The 25718-nt window shown below is 48.2% G+C and overlaps 1 protein-coding gene across 3 annotated transcripts in view; it reads left to right on the top strand.

The window, feature by feature from the left end:
* Window positions 1-352: 352 nt before the first annotated feature.
* The window catches only part of elk3 (ETS transcription factor ELK3), a 63449-nt gene continuing 38083 nt past the window's right edge, over window positions 353-25718 (top strand). For 2 of the 3 annotated variants that reach the window (XM_068004611.1, XM_068004612.1), the window contains exon 1: window positions 353-577. The gene's annotated coding sequence lies outside the window, so the exon portion shown is untranslated. The remainder of the gene's footprint in view (window positions 578-25718) is intronic. The other variant, XM_068004613.1, reaches the window with a different exon arrangement.

The following is a 25718-nucleotide window of genomic DNA, read 5'->3' as shown; positions in this document are numbered from 1 at the left end:
GCTCCTCCAAATGTCCGAGGGTTAAAACAAACACTTGTAACTCAGTGAGATTTACCACTGAGAGGCAGTCTGGATTTTTTTTTTTGGGGGGGGGGGGGGTGAATAAAGATTCTCTGAACCGTCAACCGAGAGCTCAGCAGGCACAGAAAGCTGCAGTGTGTGTATTAACACAGAGGTGACACTGCACACACGGGACATGTTGCTGTGGTTGGCGGTTGTTTGAATTATTTGGTGGTGGGGGGGGGGGAAGGAGAGGACTCCTCGCTTGTGATGTGGGGTCTGAACGGTGAGGTCTTGACGTCAAGTGGAGGTGGGAGTGGGGAGCGGGGAGTGTGGGCAGAGAGGAGAGGGGGGGAAAGGGCTTGTTTACACAGACTGCAAACTGCCTGGGGAATAATGCGGAAAGGAAGTGAGCCGGAGCTCTTGTCTGCCTGTTCCAGCTTCCTGCTCAGGAGGATCCAGTTACAGCAGGACATTTCAGACGTGTGTCAGCATGGAAAAAAGAGGCAGTTCACATCGCTGATCGGATCGGAGGGGCGACTGATCCACGCATAATAACAAAGGCTGCAGCTCCCGGGTATGTGAACACTCTGTCTCATTCTCCCCCCCCCCCCCCAATACTTAAGACTTGTGTCGGCTCGGGAGGGCTTGTGTCCTTCTCATTATCTTGAAGAAGTCAAGCGGCCGGATGTCCTGCACAAAGTTACAGTTCATGGCGAGAAGTGCTAGTGTCTGGGTGGATTTCTCTCTCTCTCTGTCTGTCTCTCTGAAAGTTTGTTCACTGCAAGGGGAGGGGGAAGGTGCGAGTTCTGGGCCAGGGGAAGGAGAGGAATCGTGTGGAGAAAGTGAGTTGGTGGGGGAAAGAGGTGCGTTGAAAGTTGCACTTTTGTCTATAATCTTTGGGGGAGGAGAAACCCCCCCAAGAGAATAGCAGTTGAATGTTGTGAAACTGTGGGGGCTGTTCGGGGGTCCCTGGTGTTGGAGTGAGTGAGTGGGAGCAGGGAGCAGTGTGTGGGGTTGGAGAGGTTACTTTCTGCTCACAGTTTCCTCGTCTGTCTAGAAACAGCAAAGATTTAATTGCCTTGAGCTTCCGGTTTGAAACTGGCAGCGAGCAACATACTGGGAGTGAGTCACTGGTGGAAACAAAGAATCTCTCTCGGTCTCCAAGTTGCAAGGGGCTGCGGGGTTAACTCTTTGCTCGCCGGCTCCTGTCTGCTGCCCAGAGCCCCAGGGGCTGTGGTTGGGGTTGGCGGAAAGTTTAACTGTAGTTTGCAGCCTGTCTGTAACGCGATGCTCGGCGCAGGATGTGAGCGGCGCTCCCTGAATTTTCCATTCGCTGCAGCACAGAGCGGATTTTAGTCACGACTTAGCAACGTCTGCACACATAGCACCTAAAATCTCATTAAAGTCTTTCCGCTCTGCAACACTGGACTGTTTTGTGCGGTCAGCAGAGAAAGTGTGTGTAAGAAAATAAATGATGCTGGGCTCCCCCTAGCTCTCTGTTTATTATTTGTAAAAGAGTTGATGACGACCAGACCCAGGCCCGTCTGTACATGCTGGGACATGGAGGAGGCCATTCAGCCCCTCGAGTCTGCCCCGCCATTCACTCAGGTCATGGCTGAGTGAATGGCGGGGCAGACTCGAGGGGCTGAATGGCCTCAACTCCATTTACCCATCTTTGCTCCATATCCCTCGGTGCCCTCACCCAATAGCCCAGCAGAGGATTACTGCTGTCAGCCGCTGTCACTCACACAGGGACTCCTTCTCTCCTAACTTTTGTCCCACCAACTGATCTTCAGCTGGCCTCTTCTAATGAATGGTGCCCAAAGATTGGTGTCCACCAAATGTTAATGGCTCTCCGCTGTGTAACGTGAGTGTGGAGCTCAGAGCCGTGTTTCCACTATCATCAACAAGTGTTAAATATACATTAAGAAATAATGACAATTGGTCCACTTCAGAACAAGATGATGTTTCTTTTACTGAGCAATACTCTGCTGGAATATTTAAAAAGGAAAGGAAGACCAAACTTGCATTTATATAGAACCTTTCACATCCTCAGGATGTTCAGGATATGAGGGGCCTAGATAGAGTGGATAGGAAGGACCTATTTCCCTTAGCAGAGGGGTCACTGACCGGGGGTGTAGATTTAAAGTAATTTGTAGAAGGATTAGAGGGGAGCCGAGGAGAAATTTTTTCAACCAGAGGATGGTGGGGGTCTGGAACTCACTGCCTGAAAGGGTGGTAGAGGCAGAAACCCACATCACATTTACAAAGTATTTGCACCTGAAGTGCCATAACCTACAGGGCTACGGACCAAGTGCTGGAAATTGGGATTAAGCTGGACAGCTCTTTCTCGGCCGGCACGGACATGATGGGCCGAATGGCCTCCTTCTGTGCCGTAGCTTTCTACGATTCTATGATTCCACAACCAATGAAGTACTTTTGAAATGTAGTCACCGTTGTAATGTAGGAAACGTGGATTTGTGCACAGTCAGGGGTGGGTGTTAGGGCGGAGGAACCCGTGCAGGAGCCCCAAGTGGATCCAGTCCCCATGACCGGTCACTGCCTCTGGCAGCATCGGTCACTGCAGGCAGGCTGAGTTCTTGGCCTAACGCACTCCATTACTGCACGACTGGCCTGTGTGGATCTTCCCCCGTGTTAGGGGTCGTGCAGCCCGTGTGGATACAGTCAGGAGCCCTGAGCGGATCAGACCCCCCAAACGCAACATGTGCATGAGACCCCCACAAAGCAAACTCCACCCCCTGCGCACAGCAAGTTCCCACAAACAGCAATGCGATAAATGACCAGATAATCTGTTTTATTGTTGCTGCTTGAGAGATAAATGTTGGCCAGGACACCAAGAGAACTCCTTCTCCCCAGTAAAAGTGTGTTTACATAACGTTAAAGGCAGTGCTTACTCAGACATGGCACTCCCTTTGGCTCTTTTAGTGCAAATGACCATTAGAAAGTGATTGGGTTTAGTTAGGGGTTTGAGACCATCAGATAGGATGATGTACTCACTGCTCTGATTTGAACCTCATATAAACATCTACTGAAATCCAGCATTAAAGAAGTCTCTAACCGAATCGGACCAGAAATAGTCTGCGAGACTACTGAGTGAGTTTGATAAAGGAAACTGAAGAATATGAGTCTTTAAAATTTAGTTTGCACAAAATTATTTCTCCTCTTTGCAACTTTCCTCCACGGTGCTGTGAAGTATAATGAAAGGAAGTCCACAATTAGACAGTTTCACAGTTTGTTGAGCTACTGAACAGCCTGTAATCTGCAGGAAGTTCCCTCAGGAAACTACTACCTAAATCCTGTGAGTGATAAAACATGCAAAGAAATCAAAAAATCATAAACATTGTGAGTCACAGTGATCTTTTCCCTGGTAGAAAATGTATTTATCGAATCATTTTATTAGTTTTGCACATAAGAAATTAACAATTAAATGACAAAGGTAATTGACTGGGTAATTATACAATATATCTGAATAATTCAGAATTATTGGTCATGTTTTGTAAATTTACAACTGACAACGATGATATATATCCATATCTATTTAGAATATATTATAAATCTTGCATCTGCACATATTTCCTGTCAACTTTTTCCATTATAAATCCCCATGTCCATATTTAGAATGGAAACTGCCATGTAAATCGTCACCCTATAATTACACCCTATAATTACAGTGGTGGCACTGCAGCCCCATTGAAGACTGAACTTGATGGTGACTCGCTGTGTGCAACACCAGGGGAGGTCGGCTAGTATTATTAAAAATCTTGGATAAGGTGCACACATTCTATCCTCAAACCTTACTTCTTGTGATCTTTGGTCATGTTTTTCTGTCAATATTCCCTGTTCATTTCTGCTGTCAATTGACAGGATGTGATGCAGGTTCTGGCCACCTGGTGGCTCAGTGGAGCAGGTTTCTGGAGTCTCCCAATATCATGGTCATTTTGTACTTTATAAGAAAAAGCTTATATTCACCAAGTGACTGTGGGCAACGCCAGAGGCACTTTACTAGTGATGTAAAAACAGGAAACGTTGGGAATACAGAGTGGAGGGACCTCTGTGTGAGACTCTAACCAGCCTTTTCTCATTCTAGATGCTGGTGGACCTGCTGTGTATTTCCAGCAGGTTATGCTTTTTCCTTTTATCCCTGTGATATATGATACATAACCTTGTGATTGTACATATGTAACAAAATCTCATACCTGCTGGACGGAACCTGCAGTTTAGTTATAGAGGGATAAACAATCTGCATTTTAATCCAGCTTGTTATGGTCGGACATCTAAGGAGTGAGCACCAGCTGTTCACACACTCGACTGAACTTCAATCACCTGATCAGTACTTCCTGAGTTACCTGGCCTTCTCTTCTGCTCTTTTAAATTTCAGTGATTTACCGCACTGCCCTTCATCTAGGACTCTCATCACAAATAAAAAGAAACATAGAAACAAAAACAAAAAAATGGCACCTTAAAATGGAAAACTTGTAGCAGAATATAATTTCGATAGTACTGAGCGATCAGCTAGACCAAGAGCGGGGACTTATTTTATTGTTGACTTATTAGCAGTGTCAATTTTTGATAATCGCTCCCGTGAAGCCCCTTGGGATGTTTCACTATGTTAAAGGCGCTATATAAATGCAAGTTGTTGTTGTTGTTGTTTAGGCACTGGTTACGCTGTGCCATTGGTCTGAATATCGATTTGCAGCCAGCAACAGCTGATTTACATTCTTCCCTCTTGTGGCCGGGAGCAAGCGATGTTGCTCGCATGCATCCGTGGTAAATTCTGACTGTTCCAAGATGCAGATGAGTGCGCTCAGCCTGTGAAAACATTAGAGGCCACTGAGCTCCAGATTATAAAATGTCCAGGAGCTCCAGCAGAGACGGTTCTGACTTCCAACACGTCTAACTTGTGTTCACAGCAAACATGGTTTCTGTCAGCAGACTGAAACTCCTATGAACCTGTGCCGTTATACATGCTGTGGGTGGGTGGTGTGTCACAGAAATAACAGTTACCCTCGAACTACAGTGTAACACATCGGAGAACATGTGGGGTGTCCACGAGACTCTTGTCTATCCTGAATACTCAGACTGTTACTAAACTCAGACTGTTACTAAACTATTAGATTTATTTACAAATAAGATCATTATAAAGAAGCAGAAAAAGCTAGCAAGATACTGACAGCACAAAAACTTGAAAACAATAATCAGTTCACAGGATAAAATATCTTCTTTAGAATATATTTCTCACGCAGTCTGAGCCTGCAAGACTTTTGGAGGCAAAATCTACCTGATATAATGATAGTCCACGGGTGAGGCAATGGGGGTAGATTTTGACTTTATGCAATAGTGTAAAATGGGTGATAGCAAGTCGACAAACCGTTTTACATCTCTCCCCATTGACTTCAATAGTAATAAAAATGAAGAGAGATGTAAATCGAGCTGCCGATTCACGATTACCCGTTTTACATTATCGCACAAAGTCAAGATCTAACCCAACATCACTTCATGGAGTCCAATTGGAGAAACTGAAAAGGCTGAGAACTGAACTAAAGATATTGATGATGTGGAGATGCCGGTGATGGACTGGGGTTGACAATTGTAAACAATTTTACAACACCAAGTTATAGTCCAGCAATTTTATTTTAAATTCACAAGCTTTCGGAGACTTCCTCCTTCCTCAGGTAAATGTTCAGGAGCTCCTTGAAGCCTACGCATTTATACATATAGAACAATACATGGTGTTTACAGAATGCCCCTGCAACTGCCCGTTGCCAAGGCAATCACCGTGTTCAGACAGAGACACACGAATCTCCATCAAAGACGGGCACCTCAGCACCTCACTCTACCGCAAGCCCACGGACAACCTCACGATGCTCCACTTTTCCAGCTTCCACCCTAACCACGTCAAAGAGGCCATCCCCTATGGACAGGCCCTGCGAATACACAGGGTCTGCTCAGACGAGGAGGAACGCGATGGACACCTACAGACGCTGAAAGACGCCCTAGTAAGAATGGGATATGACGCTCGACTCATCGATCGACAGTTCCGACGGGCCACAGCAAAAAATCGCATAGACCTCCTCAGGAGACTAACACGGGACGCAACCAACAGAGTACCCTTTGTCGTCCAGTACTTCCCCGGAGCGGAGAAACTACGCCATGTTCTCCGCAGCCTTCAACATGTCATCAATGAGGACAAACACCTCGCTATGGCCATCCCCACACCTCCACTACTCGCCTTTAAACAGCCACCCAACCTCAAACAGACCATCGTTCGCAGCAAATTACCTAGCTTTCAAGAGAACAGCGTCCACGACACCACACAACCCTGCCACGGTAACCTCTGCAAGACATGCCAGATCATCGACACACGAGAGGACACCACCCACCAGGTGCATGGTTCATACTCCTGTGACTCGGCCAACGTTGTCTACCTCATACGTTGCAGGAAAGGATGCCCCAGAGCATGGTACATTGGCGAGACCATGCAGACGCTGCGACAACGGATGAACGGACACCGCGCAACAATCGCCAAACAGGAGGGTTCCCTCCCAGTCGGGGAACACTTCAGCAGTCATGGACATTCATCCACCGACCTTCGGGTAAGCGTACTCCAAGGCGGCCTTCAAGACACACGACAACGCAAAATCGTCGAGCAGAAATTGATAGCCAAGTTCCGCACCCATGAGGACGGCCTCAACCGGGATCTTGGGTTCATGTCACGCTACACGTTACCCCACCAGCGAACAAATGTTATCTGTTTTTAATATAATGGGTCATTTGCTGGCTTTCTCTGCCTTCCGGATGTTTCTGCCTCTCTGTTTTTTTTCCTGTTTGTTTTTTTGTTGAATGTGTATTCGGGGGTTCTGCAGGTGACACCTCTCTGTCTGAACACGGTGATTGCCTTGGCAACGGGCAGCTGCAGGGGCATTCTGTAAACACCATGTATTGTTCTATATGTATAAATGCGTAGGCTTCAAGGAGCTCCTGAACATTTACCTGAGGAAGGAGGAAGTCTCCGAAAGCTTGTGAATTTAAAATAAAATTGCTGGACTATAACTTGGTGTTGTAAAATTGTTTACTAAAGATATTGAGGGAAGTCAGCAGTGTATAACCTCGACTAAAAGACCTGGGAATCAGTGTATAACCTCGACTAAAAGACCTGGGAATCAGTGTATAACCTAGACTAAAAGACTGGGAATCAGTGTATAACCTAGACTACAAGACCTGGGAATCAGTGTATAACCTAGACTACAAGACCTGGGAATCAGTGTATAACTTGGACTAAAAGACCTGGGAATAAAGAGCTGCCAATCAAGTTCAAAGGCACAATCCTCTGCATAGAATGAGCAGCTGCTCAATCGACCTCCAGGCTTTGCTTTGACCCGGTATAAGTAGAAAAATAGAAAAACTTGCATTTATATCACACCTTTCATGACCTCAGAATGTCCCAGAATACTTTACAGTCAAGTGTAGTCACAGTAGTCATTGTTGTAATGTAGGAAACACCGCAGCCAATTTGCACACAGCAAGATCCCACAAACAGCAATGAGATAATGACCAGTTAGCCTTGTTAGCAAAATTAAAGCCCAGGGCATTAAAGGAACAGTGGCAGCATGGATACAAAATTGGCTAAGGGACAGAAAGCAGAGAGTCGTGGTGAACGGTTGTTTTTAGGAACACTGCTCTTTTTGATATATATTAACGACCTGGACTTGGGTATAGACGGTATAATTTCAAAGTTTGCAGATGACACAAAATTCAGAAATGTAGTAAACAATGTGGAAGAAAGTAACAGACTTCAGGAGGACAGACAGACAAATGGGCAGACACATTGTGAAATTTAGATGAAATTTAACGCAGAGAAATGTGAAGTGATACATTTTGGTAGGAAGAATGAGGAGAGGCAATGTAAACTAAATGGTACAATTTTAAAGGTAGCGCAGGAACAGAGAGACCTGGGGGTGGATGTACACAAATCTTTGAAGGTGGCAGGACAAGTTGAGAAACCTGTTAAAAAAACATATGGGATCCTGGGCTTTATTAATAGAGGCATAGATTACAAAATCAAGGAAGTTATGCTAAACCTTTATAAAACACTGGTTAGGCCTCAGCTGGAGTATTGTGTTCAATTCTGGGCACAACACTTTAGGAAGGATGTCAAGGCCTTAGAGAGGGTGCAGAAGAGATTTACTAGAATGGTACCAGGGATTGTAAACAATTTTACAACACCAAGTTATAGTCCAACAATTTTTATTTGAAATCTACAAGCTTTCGGAGGCTTCCTCCTTCCTCAGGTAAATGTCAAGAGCTCCTTGAAGCCTACGCATTTATACATATAGAACAATACATGGTGTTTACAGACTGCCCCTGCAACTGCCCGTTGCCAAGACAATCACCGTGTTCAGACAGAGAGGTGTCACCTGCAGAACCCCCGAATACACATTCAACAAAAAAACAAACAGGAAAAAAAACAGAGAGAGGTAGAAACATCCGGAAGGCAGAGAAAGCCAGCAAATGACCCATTATATTAAAAACAGATAGCTTTTGTTCGCTGGTGGGGTAACGTGCAGCGTGACATGAACCCAAGATCCCGGTTGAGGCTGTCCTCATGGGTGCGGAACTTGGCTATCAATTTCTGCTCGACGATTTTGCGTTGTCGTGTATCTCGAAGGCCGCCTTGGAGAACGCTTACCCGAAGATCGGTGGCTGAATGTCCTTGACTGCTGAAGTGTTCCCCGACTGGGAGGGAACTCTCCTGTCTGGCGATTGTTGCGTGGTGTCCGTTCATCCGTTGTCGCAGTGTCTGCATGGTCTCGCCAATGTACCATGCTCCGGGGCATCCTTTTCTGCAGTGTATGAGGTAGACAACGTTGGCCGAGTCACAGGAGTATGAACCATGCACCTGGTGGGTGGTGTCCTCTCGTGTGATGGTGGTATCTGTGTCGATGATCTGGCATGTCTTGCAGCGGTTGCCGTGGCAGGGTTGTGTGGTGTCGTGGACGCTGTTCTCCTGAAAGCTGGGTAATTTGCTGCGAACGATAGTCTGTTTGAGGTTGGGTGGCTGTTTAAAGGCGAGTAGTGGAGGTGTGGGGATGGCCATAGCAAGGTGTTCGTCGTCATTGATGACATGTTGAAGGCTGCGGAGAACATGGCGTAGTTTCTCCGCTCCGGGGAAGTACTGGACGACGAAGGGTACTCTGTTGGTTGCGTCCCGTGTTAGTCTTCTGAGGAGGTCTATGCAATTTTTCGCTGTGGCCCGTCGGAACTGTCGATCGATGAGTCGAGCGTCATATCCCGTTCTTACCAGGGCGTCTTTCAGAGTCTGTAGGTGTCCATCGCGTTCCTCCTCGTCTGAGCAGACCCTGTGTATTCGCAGGGCCTGTCCATAGGGGATGGCCTCTTTGACGTGGTTAGGGTGGAAGCTGGAAAAGTGGAGCATCGTGAGATTGTCCGTGGGCTTGCGGTAGAGTGAGGTGCTGAGGTGCCCGTCTTTGATGGAGATTCGTGTGTCCAAGAAAGAAACTGATTCTGAGGAGTAGTCCATAGTGAATTTGATGGTGGGATGGAACTTGTTGATGTTATCGTGTAGCCTCTTTAGTGATTCTTCGCCGTGGGTCCATAGAAAGAAAATGTCGTCGATGTATCTGGTGTATAGCGTTGGTTGGAGGTCCTGTGCAGTGAAGAAGTCCTGCTCGAACTTGTGCATGAAAATGTTGGCGTATTGGGGTGCAAATTTGGTCCCCATGGCTGTTCCGTGTGTTTGGGTAAAGAACTGGTTATCGAAGGTGAAGATATTGTGATCCAGGATGAAGCGGATGAGTTGTAGGATGGCGTCTGGAGATTGGCTGTTGTTGGTGTTGAGTATTGATGCTGTCGCAGCGATGCCGTCATCGTGGGGATACTGGTGTATAGTGCCGAGACGTCCATCGTGGTGAGAAGTGTTCCTGGTTCAACTGGTCCGTGGGTACTGAGTTTTTGTAGGAAGTCTGTAGTGTCGCGACAGAAGCTGGGGGTTCCCTGTACGATGGGTTTCAGGATGCCCTCGATGTGTCCAGAGAGGTTCTCACACAGGGTTCCGTTGCCTGATACGATAGGACGTCCGGGTGTGTTGGCTTTGTGTATCTTTGGGAGGCAGTAGAAGTCTCCCACGCGGGGAGTACGTGGGATGAGAGTGCGTAGGATGCTTTGAAGGTCTGGATCGAAGGTCTTGATCAGTTTGTTGAGCTGGTGGGTGTGTTCTTTGGTCGGATCTGCGGGTAACCGTCTGTAGTGTTCCTGGTTGTCCAGTTGTCGGTATTCTTCTTTGCAATAGTCCGTTCTGTTCTGTATGACGATGGCTCCTCCTTTGTCTGCTGGTTTGATGACGATGTTTCGGTTGGTCTTGAGAGCGTTGATGGCGTTGCGTTGCGCTCGGGTGACATTCTGGACTGTCTTCTGAGTGCGCCTGATGAATCTGGCATTGACGCATTTCCTGACAGCTTGGGCATACATGTCAAGCTGAGGGCAGCGACCCTCCGGAGGAGTCCAGTTTGACTCTTTCCTCTTCGGTTGCTGTACCGCGGATCCCTCTGTCTGCTGTTCCGGATCATTGATTGTCTCATTGGGTTCGCTGTTGAAATCTTGGGGTTTGTGGTAGAATTCCCGGAGCCTCATTCTCCTGATGAATTCCTCTGTGTCCGCCGCAAGACTAACGGGGTCCATTTTGGTAGTGGGGCAGAAATTGAGCCCTCGGCTGAGAACTTCGATTTCGTCTGGTTGAAGGGTGTGGTCGGACAAATTGACGATAGACTTCCCTGTGGTTGTAACCGTGGTACCAGGGATGAGGGACTTCAGTTATGTGGAGAGACTGGAGAAGCTGGGATTGTTCTCCTTAGAACAGAGAAGGTTAAGAGGAGATTTGATAGAGGTGTTCAAAATAATGAATGGTTTTGATAGAGTAAATAAGGAGAAACTATTTCCAGTGGCAGAAGGGTCGGTAACCAGAGGACACAGATTTAAGGTGATCGGCAAAAGAGGAACGAGGAAACATTTTTTTACGCAGTGAGTTGTAATGATCAGGAATGCACTGCCTGAAAGGGCGGTGGAAGCAGATTCAATAGTAACTTTCAAAAGGGAATTGGATAAATACTTGAAGGGAAAAAATTTGTAGGGCTATGGGGAAATAGCAGGGGAATGGAAATAATTGGATAGCTCTTCCAAAGAGCCGGCACAGGCACAATGGGCTGAATGGCCTCCTCCTGTGCTGTACCTTCAATGATAATTGATAATTTGTTTTTTTTAATAATGTTGGTTGAGGGACAAATATTGACCAGGATACTGGGGAGAACTTTGCTGCTCTTCTTCGCAATAGTGCCATGGGATCTTTTACGTCCACCAGAGAGGGCAGACAGGGTCTCGATTTAATGTCTCAACTGAAAGACAGTACTCCCTGACAATGCAGCACTCCCTCAATACTGCACAGAATTGTCAGCCTGGACTGTGGGACTTGAACCTGCAGACTCAGAGCCAAGGCTGACACCTAGATTAGGATCTAGGATAAAGCTTTCACGACCTTTGGTCTACACCTTGTAGTTCAGGTTGTCCAATCTGCAACCCTAGAGTCGCATGTAGCCCCCAAACTCTGGCAATTTGTCTCTCAAAGCCAATGGTCGACTGGCTCCCTTAAAAGGGCATGGGATTGTTTTGGGATTCTCACCGAGGAGGGTGGGACACCACTTATACAGCGCTGTGGAGCCACTCACGGGGGCTCTTCCAATTTCCTATATGGCCAGTCCGACCCTGCTCAAAACCCAGGCCAGTAAGGTCCATTTGCGTTTATAGGTCTCATCCGCTGGTTTGTCCTGTGTGTATTTTGTGGTTTGGAAAAGGCTGTTTTTAGCTTTAATCCCAAATCAGAACAATGAGATCTGTTCGTATCACAGACTTGAGATCCGTGCAACTTAATGGCAATAGGGGTTGAAACTTTCTCTGTGGCCCCACGGGCTCCAATGGGCTTCCACCTGTGCAGTGACTGCGATAATAGCTTGGACACCCTTGTTGTACTTTAGAAGACAGTTTCAGTTTTGTATGTAATTTTTTCTAATATATATATATATATATATATCTGTGGGTGTACAAAAGCCCCCAGAGATCTCTCCTCTTTGACGCCGGGTGAAAACTCTATTTTGACAACAGGGCCTCCCCTCTCCTACTGGAATAGATTGGGAGCTGACTGAGAAACTCCTTTGTACCAGTGCTAAAGTAGAGGTAAAACTGCACCATTGAACTTCAAGTCATCATGGAACGCTACCTGGAGGGTGAATTGTCTTGCTTAATACCAGGGGGTATTCATTAAAATCTGTATACCAAAAGTGACGATTATTTAATCACACCCTACTCTCCCAAAATACATTCATGCTGACCTTCCTCCTAATGTAGATCTCAGCCTGAACACATCCTCTCCCTGGAGTTGCCATGGTGACTCACTGCCACCTTGCACATGCTGGATATCAGTTAAGGGAAGAAATAAGATGTGTTGTACTCAGGGGCCGATTGACCATATGGAAAATCGGGAGATACCCCGACTCCACCTGTGACTGGTTCTGTGATGTTGTATTATCGCCTCCGTCCCCACCCCCCTTTTCCATGAGAATCATGGAGAATTCCAAAGAATCCCACTCCCTTTTGCGGGGAGCCAGTTCGCCCCTAGTCGTACCAGGCCACTGACCTAAGGCTTTTAGCTAGAGTCAATTTACACATGGCTGGAATCAATCTCTCAGAGTCAGGAGAGACACTCTCACAGCATTAAAAATATCACTGAATCTTTTTGTTTCTAATTTCAGCTTGAAGCAGCCGCAGGCCAGGTGTGGCATGGTTAGATGCAGAGTAAAACTTTCTGTAGTCTGTCCAAACCATGGGGTCGATTTTCGTTAGCCATCGAGCAGAGAGGAATATCTGACGGGGAGGATCGCGTGACTCTTGTAGAACCCAACGGATTTTCCTCCCAGTAATTTAATTGGAAGGACGGTCAGGCAGTCTCTGGGGAAGGGCTACGATCCTTCCCGCCTAGAATTTCTCCTTGTGCTCCGGGCAGCCAATTGTTAACACCCACAAAATCTGCCCCAATGGGTTTTAACTCCCAACCTCAGGAATCATCCCTTACTGTCTCAATGTGATGTAACTGATCCCCACAGTCATGGATTTGTCCAGTAAGTTCCCAGTTTAGTGACGATTGACAGGTACTTTTAGACAAGGGGGTATTTTTGACTTTGTGCTGAGGGAAATAAGGGTGGAAATTGCGGAGTTACTGGCCACAATCTTCCAATCATCCGTAGATACGGGGGTGGTGCCAGAAGATTGGAGAATTGCAATTGTTACATCCTTGTTCAAAAAAGGGTGTAAGGATAAACCCAGCAACTACAGGCCAGTCAGTTTAACCTCGGTGGTGGGGAAACTTTTAGAAACGATAATCCAGGACAGAATTAATAGTCACTTGGACAAGTGTGGATTAATAAAGGAAAGCCAGTATGGATTTGTTAAAGGCAAATCATGTTTAACCAACTTGATAGAGTTTTTTGATGAGGTAACAGAGAGGGTCGATGAGGGCAATGCTGTTGATGTGATGTATATGGACTTTCAAAAGGCGTTTGATAAAGTGCCACATAATAGGCTTATCATCAAAGTTGAAGCCCATGGAATAAAGGGGGCAAAAGCAAAATGGATACAAAATTGGCTAAGTGACAGGAAACAGAGAGTAGTGGTGAACGGTTGTTTTTCGGACTGGAGGGAGGTGTACAGTGGTGTTCCCCAGGGGTCGGTACTGGGACCACTGCTTTTTTTGATATATATTAATGACTTGGACTTGGTTGTACAGGGCACAATTTCAAAATTTGCAGATGACACAAAACTTGGAAGGGTAGTGAGGAGGATAGTAATAGACTTCAAGAGGATATAGACAGGCTGGTAGAATGGGCGGACACATGGCAGGTGAAATTTAATGCAGAAAATGATACATTTCGATAGGAAGAACAAGGAGAGGCAATATAAACTAAATGGTACAATTCTAAAAAGGGTGCAGGAACAGAGAGATCTGGGGATATATGTGCACAAATTGTTGAAGGTGGCAGGGCAGGTTGGGAAAGTGTTTAAGAAAGCATTCAGGATCCTGGGCTTTATAAATAGAGGCACAGAGTACAAAGGCAAGGAGGTTATGTTGAACCTTTATAAAACACTGGTTCGGCCACAACTGGAGTATTGTGTCCAATTCTGGGCACCGCACTTCAGGAAAGATGTGAAGGCCTTAGAGAGGGTACAGAAGAGATTTACTAGAATGATTCCAGGGATGAGGGACTTCAGTCATGTGGATAGACTGGAGAAGCTGGGGTTGTTCACCTTGGAACAGAGAAGGTTGCGAGGAGATTTGATAGAGGTGTTCAAAATCATGAAGGTTCTAGACAGAGTAGATAGAGAGAAATTGTTCCCATTGGAAGAAGGGTCAAGAACCAGAGGACATAGATTTAAGGTGATTGGCAAAAGAACTAAAGGCGATTTGAGGAAAAACTTTTTTACACAGCGAGTGGTTATGATCTGGAATGCACTGCCTGAGGGGGTAGTGGAGGCAGATTCAATCATCGCCTTCAAAAGGGAATTGGATAAGTACTTGAAGGGAAAAGATTTGGTGATAGGGTGGTGGAGTGGGACTAGCTGGATTGCTCTTGCAGAGAGCCAGCACGGACTCGACAGGCCGAATGGCCTCCTTCCGTGCTGTAACCATTCTATGGTTCTATGAGTAGCTTCAATGGAAATAAAAATGCGGAGAGATGTAAAACAGGCAGCCGATTCGCTATCACCCGTTTTACACTATTGCATAAAATCAGAATTACCCTCTAACAGTGGGATTGTGGCTCCAAAAACCCATTCCATCTCAGACTCTCATAGCCGTGTTCATCTGATCTGGATTCAAACCCAGGTCCCAGAAATGAGGAGTGTGTTTACTGAACTCTTTACTCTCGTAATGTGCAATTTCCTCATTTGTAGTTTAATACTCTTAATTTTTTCCAGTATTTTCCATTGATTTACTTATGTCACAGCATTGTTCCCAGTATTTGCAGAATGCATTGATGCAGTGATCCTGTTGATGTAGCTGCATCAGGTGCAGTATAACTCAAGTCCACCATGATGCCAGCTTTAAAAAGTGCTCGGGTGGGTCTCCTTGGCTTATAAACTTAGTACTGAGTCTTTCTAATGATAAGGGAAAGTAGATGCTGCCACCTGATCTATCAGAACATTCAAAACAGCTGACGGGGGAGAAGGACAGGGAGCGCAGCACGCATGCACCGAGCCCTGGTGGTGGGTAGAGTGAGTGGTGTAGCCGCAATACAGGGTTTAGGGTCTTGCTGGCTCTGCCTTGCACTTCTATAGTTACCAGTCTCGGCTGGATAGTGTAACTCTCATCCCAGCTAATGAGGCCAAAGTACTGTCCTTACAATTCTCAATCACTTTTCTCCAACTGAAGCACATCCTTTGGTTACTGGGGGATTTCATTAGAAAGTGAAGTTTAGTGAAAGTGTAATAGACTCATCTGGTGGCACGGTCCTGTCTCTCAGTGTCTCTCCACAATGCACCACACAGCAGTTAGCGACTGGGTTAGATTAAGGACACTGGGAGTTTTCAAGGTTTAAGAGTTGCTGTAATTCAGATGCTGTCAGATGCAGCCTTTGATGCGTTACTTCTTGTGAAGACAACAAAGTGATGGGATATTGAATGATCCATGAAATCAAGAGCCAGGTGGAAAATTTGTTTCTGTGATTTCAAAGTCCTGTAAGTAGATGTCCTGCAGGTTCCCAGCTAAACGTTACTTGATCCACTAAAGAGCTTTGTTGAGTTTTGCACCAATGTACAGTCAGATATGTGGTATACATTAATGATTTGGACTTAATCATAGGGGGCATGAATAAGAAATTTGCGGATGACACAAAGATAGGCCGTGGGGTTGATAGTGAGGAGGAAAGCTGTAGACTGCAGGAAGATATCAATGGACTGGTCAGATGGGCAGAAAAGTGGCAAATGGAATTCAATCCGGAGAAGTGTGAGGTAATGCATTTGGGGAGAGCAAACAAGGCAAGGGAATACACAATAAATGGGAGGATACTGAGAGGTGTAGAGGAAGTGAGGGACCTTGGAGTGCATGTCCACAGATCCCTGAAGGTAGCAGGACAAGTAGATAAGGTGGTTAAGAAGGTATACGGGATACTTTCCTTTATTAGCTGAGGCATAGAATATAAGAGCAGGGATGTTATGCTGGAACTGTATAAAACACTAGTTAGGCCACAGCTTGAGTACTGCGCACAGTTCTGGTCACCACATTACAGGAAGGATGTAATTGCACTAGAGAGGGCACAGAGGAGATTTACGAGGATGTTGCCAGGACTGGAGAATTTTAGCTATGATGACAGATTGGATAGGCTGGGGTTGTTTTCCTTGGAACAGAGGAGGCTGAGGGGTGATTTAATTGAGGTGTACAAAATTATGAGGGGCCGAGATAGAGTGGATAGGAAGGACCTATTTCCCATAGCAGAGGGGTCAATAACCAGGGGGCATAGATTTAAAGTGATTGGTAGAAGGATTAGAGTGGAAATGAGGAAAACATTTTTCACCCAGAGGGTGGTGGGGGTCTGGAACTCACTGCCTGACAGGATGGTAGAGGCAGAAACCCTCAACTCATTAAAAAAATACCTGTATGTGCACCTGAAGAGCCGTGACCTGCAGGGCTATGGACCAAATGCAGGAAAGTGGGATTGGGCTGGGTGGCTCGTTTCTCAGCCGGCGAGGACATGATGGGCCGAATGGCCTCCTTCTGTGCTGTAAATTTTCTATTGTAAGGAGTCGTACAACACCAGGTTATAGTCCAACAGCTTTATTTGAAATCACAAGCTTTTGGAGCTTTGCTCCTTCGTCACCTGACAAACCCAATACCCCAATACGCCAACATTTTCATGCACAAGTTCGAGCAGGACTTCTTCACTGCACAGGACCTCCAACCAACACTATACACCAGATACATCGACGACATTTTCTTCCTATGGACCCACGGCGAAGAATCACTGAAGAGACTACACAATAACATCAACAAGTTCCATCCCACCATCAAGCTCACCATGGACTACTCCTCAGAATCGGTTTCATTCTTGGACACACGAATCTCCATCAAAGACGGGCACCTCAGCACCTCACTCTACTGCAAGCCCAGGGACAACCTCACGATGCTCCACTTTTCCAGCTTCCACCCTAACCACGTCAAAAAGGCCATCCCCTATGGACAGGCCCTGCGAATACACAGGATCTGCTCAGACGAGGAGGAACGCGATGGACACCTACAGACGCTGAAAGACGCCCTCGTAAGAACGGGATATGACACTCGACTCGTCGATCGACAGTTCCGATGGGCCACAGCGAAAAATCGCATCGACCTCCTCAGAAGACAAACATGGGACACAACCAACAGAGTACCCTTCGTCGTCCAGTACTTCCCCGGAGCGGAGAAACTACGCCATGTTCTTCGCAGCCTTCAACATGTCATCGATGACGACGAACACCTCGCTATGGCCATCCCCACACCTCCACTACTCGCCTTCAAACAGCCACCTACCCTCAAATAGACCATCGTTCGCAGAAAATTACCCAGCTTTCAGGAGAACAGCGTCCGCAACACCACAGAACCCTGCCACGGTAACCTCTGCAAGACATGCCAGATCATCGACACAGATACCACCATCACACGAGAGGACACCACCCACCAGGTACATGGTTCATACTCCTGTGACTCGGCCAACGTTGTCTACCTCATACGTTGCAGGAAAGGATGCCCCGGAGCATGGTACATTGGCGAGACCATGCAGACACTGCGACAACGGATGAACGGACACCGCGCAACAATCGCCAAACAGGAGGGTTCCCTCCCAGTCGGGGAACACTTCAGCAGTCAAGGACATTCAGCCTCCGATCTTCGGGTAAGCATTCTCCAAGGCGGCCTTCGAGACACACAACAACGCAAAATCGTCGAGCAGAAGTTGATAGCCAAGTTCCGCACCCATGAGGACAGCCTCAACCGGGATCCTGGGTTCATGTCACGCTACACGTAACCCCACCAGTGAAAAAAAGTTATCTGTTTTTAACACAACCGGTCATTCTCTCTCTCCCTCTCTGCCTTTCGGATCTCTCACTCTCTCTTTCTCTCTCTCTCTCTCTCTCTCTCTGTCTTTGTGATCTGACCACTTGTGTATTCAGTATTCTTGGATGTAATGTTCCACTGTCTGAACACCATCCACTCCTTTGATTGCTGTGATTATCTCTCTGCCGAGGTGTGATAACGGGCAGTTAGAAAGATTATCTGTAATCACCAGGCATTGTTCTCTGACAAAAAAGCTGTGCCTTTATGGAACCCTTCACTCACCTGACGAAGGAGCAAAGCTCCGAAAGCTTGTGATTTCAAATAAAGCTGTTGGACTATAACCTGGTGTTGTATGACTCCTTACATTTGTCCACCCCAGTCCATCACCAGCATCTCCACATCATCTGCTGTTTTTGGTTGAGTCTGTATATTACAGAATGCTCCCACTCCTCTTCCCAGACAGGCCAGTTGAGTAGTGAATGGAAATAGACAATTAGACAATCAGTCAAACCTTTGAATTACAATCCCCCTTTTTTGCTATCATAGTGACTTTTGCAAACAGGCTTGTAGCAATAATGTTACTCAGGATAAAAGGAACACAAAGAGTAAACTTTCGGGAGTTTAATAAAAGGCCTTTGCATTTATATTATTTCTGCTGATCCTGGGTCCCATGAAATGCTCATTTCTACTCTGCACTAATTAAAGACATGATGACTAGAGCTCGTTTACTGTGAATGGTGACTCTTTCTTTTCATTTTGAAGATTACAGCCTGTTCACTTTTAGCTTAACATTGTTTTGATTAGCAAACAGCAGAAGGCAGCAAACACAGTGGGGAAGGGGGTGAGGAAAGAGATGGGGTAGGGGAGGGGTAGGGGGTAAGGGAGGGGTATGGGGCAGGGGTAGGGTTAAGGGGAGGGGTCCCCATGACCGGGGATTGATGATGTCAGTTCTGAGTTGACTGCAGTCTAAAACCATGAATGTGCTTTGTATGACTGTAGCTACTTTGTGGAGCTGTGAATAAATGATTGTTTTACCTTTGGTACTCTATATATTCAAGTCAAAATCAGACTCACAAGTTTATTACAGTTTGTTTTGGAAGTTGATTTGTTTAAGTTGTATGAAGACGATAATTGACCAGTAAGATATACGAACAAATTTGCCATCTGTAAAACAAGATGGAGTGAGGGAGCACGGAGTAACAGCTATCGACGGAGTCTGGTCTCGACAGAGTCTGTAATTGGGAATTTGGTGAGTGAGGGGATTCAGTGCAGTAAGGGGTGAGGTGCATTTGTTTAGACAGCAGAGAGGGGCGTACCGAGAGCGGGGAGGGGCGCGCCGAGAGCGGGGAGGGGCGCGCCGAGAGCGGGGAGGGGCGCGCCGAGGGCGGGGAGGGGCGCGCCGAGGGCGGGGAGGGGCGCGCCGAGGGCGGGGAGGGGCGCGCCGAGGGCGGGGAGGGGCGCGCCGAGAGCGGGGAGGGGCGCGCGGAGGGTCGGGCCGAGGGCGGGCCGAGGGCGGGGAGGGGCGGGCCGAGGGCGGGGAGGGGCGGGCCGAGGGCGGGCCGAGGGGCGGGCCGAGGGCGGGGAGGGGCGGGCCGAGGGCGGGGAGGGGCGGGCCGAGGGAGGGGCGGGCCGAGGGCGGGGAGGGGCGCCCCGAGGGCGGGGAGGGGCGGGCCGAGGGCGGGCCGAGGGCGGGGAGGGGCGGGCCGAGGGCGGGGAGGGGCGCCCCGAGGGCGGGGAGGGGCGGCCCGAGAGCGGGGAGGGGCGGGCCGAGAGCGGGGGGGGAGGGGCGCCCCGAGGGCGGGTCACAGCAACAACAAAACCAAACTGCAGTGTGACGTCACGGGTGAGGCAGGTCGGTGGTTGGTGGTGAGAATCTCTTCTGTTTTCTTCTTTCTTAGGACTGTGGGCTAAATAACTTATAGCAGAAAACTAATTTTTTTTTAAAAAACTAAACTTAATTTAATAAATTAAACAAGGCCAGTACTTGGTTCAACCGAAAAATAATTTGATTGGCATTGTGGTAATCAATTAAATAAATAAAATAGTTATGACAGGGCAGGAGATGTGTTGCAGCTGCAATATGTGGGAGCTACTGGACAGTTTTGTCCAGGGCGACTACATCTGCGGTAAGTGTCTGCAGCTCGAGGAACTTCGGCTCCGAGTTGAGGGGCTGGAGTCCGAGCTGCAGACATTGCGAGGCATCAGGGAGGGGGAAAGTTACCTGGACACTTTGATCCAGGATGCAGTCACGTCCCTTCGACTAAATACTGTAGAATTGGCACATGGTCAGGGACAGGAGGGTGTGACAAATGGGTATGATCTCGTGGCCATTACAGAGACGTGGTTACAAGGTGACCAAGGTTGGGAGCTAAATATTCAGGGTTATTTAACATTTCGGAAGGATAGGACAAAGGGTAAAGGTGGTGGGGTAGCTCTGTTAATAAAGGATGAAATTGGTACAATATTGAGAAATGATCTTGGCTCAGAAGATCAAGATGTCAAATCAATTTGGGTGGAGGTAAGAAATAGCAAGGGAAAGAAATCACTGGTGGGAGTAGTATATAGGCCCCTAACAGTAGCTACACTGTAGGGCAAAATATTAATCAGGAAATGAGGGGGGCTCGTAAAAAAGATAATGCAATAATCATGGGCGATTTTAACTTTCACACAGATTGGACAAATCAAATTGGCAAAAATAGCCATGAGGAGGAGTTCATAGAGTGTATTAGGGACTGTTTCCTAGACCAATAATTCAGGGAACCAACCAGGGAACAGACCATTTTGGATCTGGTAATGGGTGACGAAACAGGATTAATTAATGATCTCAAAGTAAAGGATCCCTTGGGAAGCAGTGATCATAACATGATAGAATTTCACATCCAGTTTGAGAGCGAGGATCTTGGGTCTGAAACTACTGTATTAAACTTAAATAAGGGCAATTATAAAGGAATGAGGGCGGAATTGGCTAAAGTGGACTGGATAAACAGATTAGATGGTATGATGGTGGATAAACAGAGGCAAACATTTAAAAAGATATTTTATGACTCACAACAAAAATATATCCCTGTGAGGAGGAAAGACTCCACAAAAAGGGTGAACCAACCATGGCTAACTAAGGAAGTAAACATTGGTATCAGGTTAAAAGAAAAAGCAGACAACATGGCAAAGATTACTGGTAAGCCCGAAGACTGGGAAAACTTTAAAAACCAGCAAAAGATGACGAAAAGAATAATAAAGAGGGAGAAAATGAATTATAAGAGTAAACTAGCAAGAAATATAAAAACTGACAGTAAAAGCTTCTACAAGTACATAAAAAGGAAGAGGGTAGCTAAAGTAAACATTGGTCCCTTAGAGGATGAGACTGGGGAAATAATAATGGAAAACAAGGAAATGGCAGAGGAATTGAACAGATATTTTGTATCTGTCGTCACAGTAGAAGACACTAATAATATACCAATAATAGTAGAAAATCAAGGGGCGAAGGGGAGGGAGGAACTAAAAACAATCACTATCACTAGAGAAAAAGTACTAGGTAAACTAATGGGTCTAAAGGCTGATAAGTCCCCTGGACCTGATGGCTTGCATCCAAGGGCCTTAAAGGAAGTGGCTACAGAGATAGTGGATGCATTGGTTGTAATCTTCCAGAATTCACTAGATTCTGGAAAGGTCCCAGCGGATTGCAAAACCGCAAACGTAACACCCCTATTCAAGAAGGGAATGAGACAGAAAGCAGGTAACTATAGACCAGTTAGCCTAACATCTGTCATTGGGAAAATGCTAGAATCCGTTATTAAGGAAGTAGTAGCAGGACATTTGGAGACTCATAATACAATCAAGGAGAGTCAACATAGTTTTATGAAGGGGAAATCGTGTCTGACAAATTTATTGGAGTTCTTTGAGGAAGTAACGGGCAGGGTGAATAAAGGGGAACCAATGGATGCAGTATATTTAGATTTCCAAAAGGCATTCGATAAGGTGCCACATGAAAGATTACTGCACAAGATAAGAGCTCATGGTGTTGGGGGTAATATACTGGCATGGATAGAGGATTGGCTAACTAACAGAAAACAAAGAGTCGGGATAAAAGGGTCATTTTCAAAATGGCAATCTGTAACTAGTGGGGTGCCGCAGGGATCAGTGCTGGGGCCTCAACTATTTACAATATATATCAATGACTTGGATGAAGGAACAGAGTGTCTTGTGGCCAAATTTGCTGATGATACAAAGATAGGTGGAAAAGCAAGTTGTGATGAGGACACAAAGTGTCTGCAAAGGGATATTGACAGGTTAAGTGAATGGGCAAAAATTTGGCAGATGGAATATAATGTGGGAAAATGTGAAGTCATCCACTTTGGGAGGAAAAATAAAAAAGCAAAATATTATTTGAATGGAGAAATACAAAATGCTGCGGTACAGAGGGATCTGGGTGTCCTCGTACATGAAACACAAAGGGCTCGATTTTACTGTCGGGTTTCCTGCGGGTTTCCAGCGGGGGGGCCCCGAAAATCCCGATATCCAGTCACGTGACCGGATCGCGCCGAGATCCCGGCCACTTCCGGGTGCCGCGCTGACGTGCGGGGCTGCACGCGCAGGCCCCGCTGGTGGGAATCCCGCAGGCAATTAAAGCCAGCGGGGTTCCACTTGAGTGTACTTACCTTGCTTGTTGAGGCCATTAAATGAGCTGAAGCAGCTGTCAAAACAGGAAGTGTGGGATTTTAGCTTCAACGCAGTGTGTTTCACACACTGGGGGAAACAGTCTCCCTTCAACCGGTCGTGTTCCAGCCAGCAGCCTGTGGCAGCTGCCAAGGTGCACTCCACAGCGGGTGGGAGAGCCCTCACGCACGCAGGAGGCCACCGCGTCACGTAGGGCAACCCCTGCCCTCCACCACCCCCCGCCAAGCCAGAGGACAGACCGACGTGAAACCGCAGCCCCAGTGCGAGGAACCAACTACCTACCCTGCACAACCCCTCAGACCAACACCTGCCAGATGGGTGGTGCGTTGACATCCTCGGAGGACGAACAGCATGACCAGCCCCAGCAGCCTCGCAGTCCACGCCGTCCGCCTCGGAGACGTGGAGCCCCCCAACACGGTGCTGTGGCACACCCACCTGCACAGCAGGAGGGAGGGCAACCGCAGAGAGAGATGCGTCACAGGACGCACTACCCTCCGCACAGGGTGTACAGACCGAGGCTCAGCTTCATGGACCTCTCCGAGGAGCAGTGCATACGTCGGCTCAGAGTCAGTCGCCAGGTAGTCGCCGACATCTGCAGCCTCCTTAACGACGAGCTGCTCCCTGATGGACCAAGCAGCATCTTCTTACCTGTCGCCGTCAAAGTCACCACTGCCCTCAACTTCTTTGCATCCGGATCCTTCCAGGGTGCCACCGGGGACATCACCGGGGTCTGTCAGTCGTCTGCACACAAGTGCATAAGGCAGGTCACCGATGGGTTGTTCCGCAGGGCCTCGACCTACATCAACTTCGCCATGGACGAGCGCAGCCAGATGGAGAGGGCGGTTGGATTCCATGCTGTGGCTGGCTTCCCACGGGTACAGGGTGTAATCGACTGCACCCACATCGCAATACGGGCACCTCCGCATGAGCCAGGGCTGTTCATCAACAGGAAGGGGTATCACCCCATGAACGCCCAGCTCATTTGTGACCACCGCCAGAGATTCCTACACGTGTGCGCCAGATACCCTGGCAGCTGCCACGATGCCTTCGTCCTCAGGGAGTCCACCGTCCCGCCCATCCTCCAGGCACCCAACGCCGGCAACGGCTGGCTCCTTGGCGACAAGGGGTATCCCCTCCACACGTGGCTCATGACGCCTCTGAGGAACCCCATCACCGAGCCGGAGCGTCGGTACAATGACAGCCACACTGCTACCAGGTCTACAATTGAGCAGACCATAGGGCTGCTCAAGATGTGCTTCAGGTGCCTTGATCGTTCTGGGGGAGCGCTCCAATACACACCATTCAGAGTGGGACGAATCATAGTTGTCTGCTGTGCCCTGCATAACATGGCACTACAGAGAGGGGTGCCGCTGGAGGAGGCCCCATCAACACCCGCCACCCACATTGAGGACGGCGATGAGGAGGAGGAGGAGGCGGAGGAGGACGCGGACGCGCCAGAGGATGGTGGACGACCCATGCGCCGAACCCCGACTCACCGGGATGCTCGCCGGGCCAGGGAGGCACTCATATGTCAACGGTTCTCCTAGAGTCAGACAGTGCGAGGCGTTCGCATCTCCTCACCTGCACATGCGAGGGGCCATACCAGCCCCCTCCACTGAAGAGTGTTGCCAGTACTCCTGCACCCACAGCAGTGTGCCCAATGGGCGGCAGCAGGTGTTCGCCGTCATGATGGGCTGCACGGAACGCACCTATTGCACAGGCTGCGGAAGAATGGACGAGAGGTGGCAGGAGTGGTGAGAATATAGTGTTTAATATCTACAATGTGAGATAATATAAACAAAAAATGTACAAATTAACAGACACCCTGGTGCATTCCCTTTGTGCTTATAACGCCTTTGGAGTTCTTTTGCGGGTACCCCTACGTGGTGCTACCCCTGTGGCTCCAGCAGAGGTAGTGGCAGGTTGCTCGTGTTGTTGCCCTGACCGGGTAGATGCTTTGGGCGGACGGCCCCTGGGTTTCGGTGCCTGTGAGGGCACTTCCACAGACTGCTCCTCCTGCACCGGGGCAGGGGCAGACTCGGCCACCTGGAGAGGAGGCACCATTGCGGGTACTGGTTGAGAGGGGGGCAACGGGTGGGACGTGGGGGCACCTTGAGAAGCGTCCCCACTTCCATGTCCCCGGTCACCATCATCCCTCTCGTGGCCTCGGCCCACATCACCCCTTCCACCCTGCTGGACGACAGTTTGGATGGCATGTGTGAGGCCTTGCAAGGCCACCTGTAGTGTATCCGTCAGCCTGTTTATGGCGGCGGAATGTTGCTCACCCTGAATCCGGACAGCCGTTGTCGGGGCCTGCACGGACTCGATGTGGAGCTGTGCGTGACGCTCGAGGGAGGCCAGCCTGTCCTCCACCGCAGACTGTCCCGCACCTACCCGCGAAACTATGTCGCCGGTACCCTCCTGTACCTGCGCCACCAATGCCCGCATGCAGGAGTTGGACTCCTCCATCGCCTGCGCAATTGTGGACAATGCGCGCGGCACCTCTCCCAGTACCAGAGCCTGGAGATGAGTGCTCCCACCGACGCGGACCCTCCGCGGCTGCCCCTGCCACCAGGGTCTGCTCATGCTCACTCGTGCGCGGTGAATCACCAAGTGCAACCCCAACTAGTTGGCGAGGGGGACCCACCGAGGTGCGTGTCTCTGCACTGGTGGATGGTTGGCTCTGATGTGACGATGCACCCTCAGAGACCGCCATGTCCTCTGAGGAATCGCCCTCCTCAATCGCAGCGCTCGCAGACGGCCCTGCAAGAGAACAGAGGGCACTATGAGGCATGTGCACCAACGTTACGGTGCGCCTGATGGCAGGTGATGATACGGTCACTCGCGATCATGGGTGTTGAGTGTCAGCTTTCCCTTA

Source organism: Heptranchias perlo, chromosome 24, assembly GCF_035084215.1.
Source record: "Heptranchias perlo isolate sHepPer1 chromosome 24, sHepPer1.hap1, whole genome shotgun sequence".
Lineage (NCBI taxonomy): Eukaryota > Metazoa > Chordata > Chondrichthyes > Hexanchiformes > Hexanchidae > Heptranchias > Heptranchias perlo.
The sequence above is the reverse complement of the archived record's forward strand: the minus strand, read 5'-3'. Positions and strand labels throughout refer to the sequence as shown.